The sequence below is a fragment of the Oratosquilla oratoria genome, chromosome 3 (assembly GCF_046742065.1).
Source record: "Oratosquilla oratoria isolate Oo_2021 chromosome 3, ASM4674206v1, whole genome shotgun sequence".
NCBI classification, from domain to species: Eukaryota; Metazoa; Arthropoda; class Malacostraca; order Stomatopoda; family Squillidae; genus Oratosquilla; species Oratosquilla oratoria.
Genome location: NC_134779.1, coordinates 5,225,643 through 5,233,142, shown reverse-complemented (window position 1 = coordinate 5,233,142; position 7,500 = coordinate 5,225,643).

Here is a 7,500-nt window from a genome sequence, read left to right as displayed (position 1 = left end):
TCATTCAATGTGAAAATTTTGTCACTTTTGATGTTGTCAATTCCCTTTAGAATCTTAAAGACCTGTATCAAGTCACCTGTGAGTCTACGCTTTTTAGGGAAAACAGATTCATATGTTTTAGTCGATTTTCGTATGATTTATTTTTGATATTTGGAATAAGTTTTGTGGCTCGCCGTTGTACTTCTTCCAGTCTGTCAATGTCTTTAATGAGATTCGGTGACCATACGGAAACAGCATATTCCAAATGTGGACGAACTAACGATTTATATAGCTTGTTAATGAGTGATGGATTTTTGAAATCAAAAGATCGCGCAATCAGTCCTAGAATCTTATTTGCTTTCTCAGAGGCTGAAATACACTGCTTGGATGATTTGAGGTCGTTACTGATAATTACGCCGAGATCTTTTTCACTATCCACTTTTGATGACGAATTTCCAAATAACTTGTAATCGTACCTATTGTTATTTTTACCTATGTGCATTACCTTGCATTTACTTGTGTTAAATTTTATTAGCCACTTTTCAGACCATTGCTGTAATTTTATCTAAATCTTCTTGAATATCTAATTGATTTGAGTGATCATTTGCCACTCCGCACATTTTTGTATCATCAGCAAATTTGGAAACAGTAGATTTTAGTCCATGGTCTATATCATTTATATATACTATGAATAGAAGTGGCCCAAGAACAGAACCCTGAGGAACTCCACTTGTAACATTTTTCCATCTAGAAGTTTTTCCATTTAAAACAACTCTCTGTTTTCGACCATTCAACCAATTACTAGTCCAACCTAATAGGCTACCACTTATTCCGTGTAAAGCTAATTTAGTAAGTAGTCTTTCGTGTGGGACGGTATCAAAAGCTTTTGCAAAGTCTAGATATATCAAATCTATATTGTTTCTTTTGTCATAATTCGAGATAACTGTGCTGTAGAATTCGAGTAAGTTAGTCACGCAAGAACGTTTCCGTCTGAAACCATGCTGGCTATCATTTATCAAACGGTTACTTTCTAAATGATGTTCGATAGCATCTCTGATGATAGTTTCCATTATTTTCCTACGATTGAAGTCAAACTTATAGGCCTATAGTTATTTGGATTCTTTTTGTCACCTTTTTTGAATATGGGAGTAACGTTAGCTAGCTTCCATTCTCTTGGGACATCTCCGGATATGATGGATTTCTTGAAAATAATTTCTAATGGAACAACAATCTCATTTTTTATTTCCTTTAAGATTCTTGGATGCCAACCGTCAGGCCCTGGTGTTTTATTAACTTTGAGTTTATCTATACACCTTTTAATTTTTTCTTTTGTTATATTTACCGTAGTGAGTAAGTTTACCCTAGACTTTTCACAGGTTTCAGTTTGGAATTCACTTTGAGGTGTTTCGTTTACGAATACCGAGCAAAAATAATTGTTTAAGATATTACACATTCCTTCATTTGAATATTCAAGTTGACTGTCAGCAGATAATAGTGGACCAATGTGATTCCTAACAACCTTTTTATCTCTAATGTAACTATAGAATTCTTTGGGATTCTCTTTGGATATATCAGCGATGTTCGTTTCGTATTGTCGTTTTCTTTTTCTTATTGTCTTTTTTAAATCTCTCTGTATTGATACATAACTTTCAAAGTCATTAGATGCACCCGAGCACTTATATTTCTTATAAGCCTGTCTCTTTTTAGCAATACTTTTTTCAGTTTTTTTGTCGAGCCACTTTGGGCGAGCCTGATTTGGGGGACGTCTGTCCTTAAAAGGAATGTAAGTTTGAATCATCTTAGTGAGCGTATTTTGAAATATTTCCCACATCTGATCTACAGGTCTTTCGTTTAATTTTGCCTCCCAATCTGTAAGCTGAAGCTCCTGACGTAGTCCTATGAACTGAACTTTATTGAAATCGGGTATTTTAGAAACACAAGTATCTATTCTAAAAAATTTTAGTAGTTTGAATCTAACTAAGTTGTGATCGCTATTTGCAACAGATTCACCGACTTCTACATCAGTTACCATGCTTTCGCGGCTAGTGATCAATAGATCGAGTAAGTTTCCATATCTTGTGGGCTCTTTTACATGCTGAATTAAGTAATTGTCACCAAGAAAATCAATCAAGCGACTACCTATATGGCCATGTTCAAGGGTCATCCAATCAATGTCAATAAAATTGAAATCACCCATTATCAATAAATCCCGGTTGCAGAAACTAGACAGTTCTTGAAATAACAGTTTGTCATCTGCTAATGATAATGTCTTTGGCCTATATATTACACCTATATTCATTTTTTGTCCATTTGTTTGGGTTAACTCAACCCACAAACTATCATATGCATCCTGTTTCACTTTCTCTAAAACACAAGCATGAATATTGTTTTTAACGTACAACAGAACACCCCCACCTTTCTTGTGGTTTCTATCCTGATGAAAGTGTTTAAATCACGCAATATTAAATTCAGCTTCGAACTCTGTACCATTTAACCATGTCTCAGTTATTCCTATTATATCGAGATTTTCGCTTTTGACATACGCCTGTATTTCTTGAAATTTGTTCCTAATACTGCGAGCATTAAAGTACATGGTTTTAAGAAACTCGTGATTATTTCTTTTTGGCACATTTTGAGTTTCAATATCATGTCTTACATTATCATTTTGTTTTTTATTTATACCTTGCTCTATACTATTATTTGATCCTTCATTGACATTCAATGCCTCATTAACATTTCTCCCATCAAAATTAACATTTCCCCCCATCCCGGACATCTGGTCCATCACGGTCATCCGATTTCTTTTGTACATTTTGTCCCCCTACGTCACCGTGATTCACGCCGGCCTCCCGTCGTTCATTGACATTATGTCCGGCATCCCTTCCTAAAATTATATTTTGTCCTCCAGTGACATTATATCCTACCGTGATGTTTTTTCCTCCACTATAATTACATCCCATCGTGATCTTTTGTCTTCCACTGTCATTACATCCTATCACGACATTTTGGCCTTCATTGACAATCTGTCCGGTATCCCTTCCTAAAATTATATTTTGTCCTCCACTATCATTACTTCCCATCTCTCTCTCTCTCTCTCTCTCTCTCTCTCTCTCTCTCTCTCTCTCTCTCTCTCTCTCTCTCTCTCTCTCTCTCTCTCTCTCCCTCCCTCCCTCCCTCCCTCTCTCTCTCTCTCTCTCTCTCTCTCTCTCTCTCTCTCTCTCTCTCTCTCTCTCTCTCTCTTTCTCTCTCTCTCTCTCTATCTATCTCTCTCTCCCTCTCTCTCTCTCAATATATATATATATATATATATATATATATATATATATATATAGAGAGAGAGAGAGAGAGAGAGCGTATCCTAGTAGAAATTGAGAATAAGTATTGATAACAGGGGGAGAAAAATCATACTTAAGGGTTCATTAATAAAATTATTTTTCAATTTACCCCGAAGATAAAGCATTACATACTTATATCTTTCGAGAAGGCAAAGTGAAGTGAAATATATCTTATGTCCAATCCATGTTTAGCTAAGAATTTGACTGACATATTACAGAGCCTAGATATTGAATATCAATTTTTCAAGAAATCATATTATATTGTTATAAGAATAAAATGCAATGTTTGGTCTGCAGGAGACACGAGAAAAATTATATTCGAGGGTACATGGATGAAATGAATGACAGTAGTATCATAATTAGAGATGAAAAATATAAATGCATAGTTTAATGATTTCATTACTAAAACAAAGGAAAAAGGAATGTAATCTTACGCAGTTTAGAAAAAGGAAAGAAGGTGGAATGAAAGAATAATACATGAGGAAGAAGAAATATAATTTTCGGTTCGGAAGTGGGCAGAAGCCACGATAACGAATCAAATAGTTTGTCTGGTTGTCTGGTATTGAAAGGAAAAGGGTCGACTTCTTAATCGAAATGTGGTTCTCTTAACTCTTAGCAACCTAGCGGTGCCACTACGGTAGTGAAGGTAATAACTCAACAGCTACCTTATATGATATAAAAGGAAAGCATATCACTCGGTACTGAAGGGATATACTAGCTACAGGGAAACGATATCTATGTTGTAACTGACAAGAAGCAATCCACAATAAATAAATAAATGAATAAAAGAATAATGAACTGATATATGAATAGATAAGTTAATAAAGGAATAACTGAATAGATAAGAAAATAAATGAATAATTGAATTATATATCATAGTTAAATAGGTAAATAATTTAATGATTGAATGAATGAATGAATGAATGAATGAATGAATGAATGAATGAATGAATGAATGAATGAATGAATGAATGAATGAATAAATGAATGAATGGTTGAATGGTTAAATGGTTGAATGCTTGAATGCTTGAATGCTTGAATGCTTGAATGCTTGAATGCTTGAATGCTTGAATGCTTGAATGCTTGAATGTTTGAATGATTGAATGATTGAATGATTGAATGATTGAATGATTGAATGATTGAATAATTGAAGGATTGAATGATTGAATGATTGAATGAATGATTATATGAATGAACGATTTAATCAGTTAAATAGATACATAGATAAGTAAACAAATAGAGTTGATTGCACTCATGGTTTCCAAAGAACTAAAGAAAAAATTGCGATCAAGAGGAATAAATAGAATTGGTGCGTAAGGGCGTGCGCGGAAGGAAACGAGAAATGCATGAGGCGGCGGAAAGCGCGAAACACACAAGGACGAAAAGTGGCTATGGCATTTGCGGAAGGAAACAAGAAACTAGATTTTACGGCACCGGGTCAGAAATAATTGTCATCATAGTCGTGAATCAAAGAGACCTACTTCGAATTCGGGATTAGGACCGAGTGTATAAAGATGTATGGTAAAGGACACATGTGGCAAAAATGACGTGGTAGGTCTAAAAAATTACACACGGAGAGAACAAAGAGAAAAAAAGTTATTGCATCGGGTTCCTGTGTGATAGAGAGGTTCAGACGAACAGGGCAATATTTTTGACAAAAGAAGAACGACAGTCGATGTAAAGGAAGACTGAACAAATTGACGAACCAGGTGAAAAGGTAAAATGAAATTCATAAGTTTTAAAGAATGTGAAGATACTGATACGTAAAGAGAAAGATGAATGATGCAAAGGAAAGTGAAATATATAAAAACACAAGGAACAGATAAAATAGAATATGAGTGTAGAGATAAGAGAAAGTTATATGTGGTTATAGGACAAAATCAAACGGAAGATTATTGAGGAGGATTAAAGAACCGGATTAACGTTGAATATACTGATAAAACTATTCTGAATGAAATTAAAAATCCATAGAAAATTATAGCAATGGTAAAGATTATAATTTAGGGTCTGATAATGAAATGACTGAACCACAAAAATAGATAAATAACAAATAAACAAACAGATAAATAAACAAAATAAAACAAAATAAAATCAATACTTAAACTGAGGAAGACTTAAGTCTTGTGCAGCTAAGCGTCCCCTGGGATAACTCTTCTCATCACCTACCCCTCCCTTACAAGATGGTTTATGCTCTGTAACTTACACTCTCTAGAACGACGAAGAGTGCGGGGTGATCTAATAGGTATTCAAATGGGCCAATGGGTTTAACAAGGGTGATGCAGGCAAGGTCATTATATTAAGTCAGTAGGTAAAGACTCGTGATAATGTGTTTAAATGGGACAAATCTAGGTTTAAGAAGGAAATAGTCTAGAACTGGTTTATCAACAGAATGGTCAACGAATAGAATAGACATAGTAGCCATGCAGTGAACGCTGAAACAATTGATTATTTTCAGAGAAGATTAGATAGCTTTATGGACAAGTCGTAAAGGACGTGGAACTGTCTAGTTTAGGCCCCATGATCTATTGTAATCTTCTCCATTCTAATGTTCTTATCTTATGTCCCATTTATACATAGATTTATGTCAAACATTGATACGTACATTATACAGTGTGACTGTATAAACACGAAATATGTACCTTCTTGAATCTGAAGCTTTTGTCACATATAGACAGCCATAACTTGAGGTATGCTCAAATTTGTGTTTGTGTTCTGCCTATTTCCAAGCAGATCCCTGAAAACAGTATGTTATTAATTACTATAGTATATGTATCACTATCCGGTGGATACAATAATTATATATTTATATCTTGGTTGAAGAGAGTGGGGTTGAGGAAGTCCAGAGTAGATGATGCAGACAAGGTCATCATATTAAGACTGCAAAGCAGAACTCGTAATAATAGATGAAAAAAAAGAAATAGGCTAAAATTAGTTTACTAATAGTGGTTAGCGATTGGAATGGACTTAGTAATCATGAAGTGAGCACTGAAACTATCGGTTGTTTTAAGAGAAGCTTAACCCATTAAACTCCGATGACAAGATGTCTTGTCATTTGGTCAAATAAAACAAAAAATCATAAAACACCAAAATGTTTGATCAAACACCAGAAAAGTATGTCGTCTCGCGAGCGAAGCGAGGACTGACGTCATACTTTTCTGGTGTTTGATCAAACATTTTGGTGTTTTATGATTTTTTTTTTTATTTGACCAAATGACAAGACATCTTGTCATCGAAGTTTAATGGGTTAAATAGCTTTATGGATGGGAATGATAGGTGGTAATGGGCATGGAGCCACTTCGTGGAGGCCTTGTGGTTTCTTGTAGTCTTCTTCATTCTTATGTTCTTTTCTTAAGTAGAACTTTCTCTACACCAATATATTGCTGGTGGCATAATCAGAAGCGTGCTGGTCTCACACTCTCCTTGTAAGTTCGAATTCCGCACTTCTTTCCAACTCCCAGTAGCGGCTGTTAGTTACCTACCTCAACTGTCCAAATGCATAAGAGGGGTAAGGTGACGGCTTCGGCCGCATCTACACGCCTACCGGCATAAGTTCCTCCAACTTTTTTTTAGTTTTTCACATCAAATTGTATATCTCGAAACCAGGAGTTACCAAGTCATTCGGAATGTTGGTGAAAATTCTGAGAAAACAAATACATAAGAATATATGAATAGAAGAAACTACAAGATTCCGTAGGACCTATACTATGCAATTCCATGGCGATTACCACCTGTCATTCTATGTTACTACAGAAGTGCGCATGTAAGTGATATGTCAATAGAAAATAAAAATGAAATTTTGTAAATTAAAATACATCAACGTAGTATCCGTTTTTCTTGGCAGAAATCAGTAACAAAAACCTTGCTAAAAGCTATATATTAGCAACAACTCGGACATCTGCGTGCTTCGAGACGCCATGTTTTGTTTTGTTTGTTGTCGAAGAGAACTAACGGAAATCTAATATGTTGGTCTACTATAGTCTGGCGACTTTTAGGGGTGCTAAATGCGTACCCCATAGGAGGTTAGGTTAGGCTAGGTTAAATTAGGTTAGGTTAGGTTAGGTTAGGTTAGGTTAGGTTAGGTTAGATTAGGTTAGGCTAGGTTAGGCTAGGTTAGGCTAGGTTAGGCTAGGTTAGGTTAAGTTAGGTTAGGTTAGGTTAGATTAGGTTAGGTTAGGTTAGACCAATT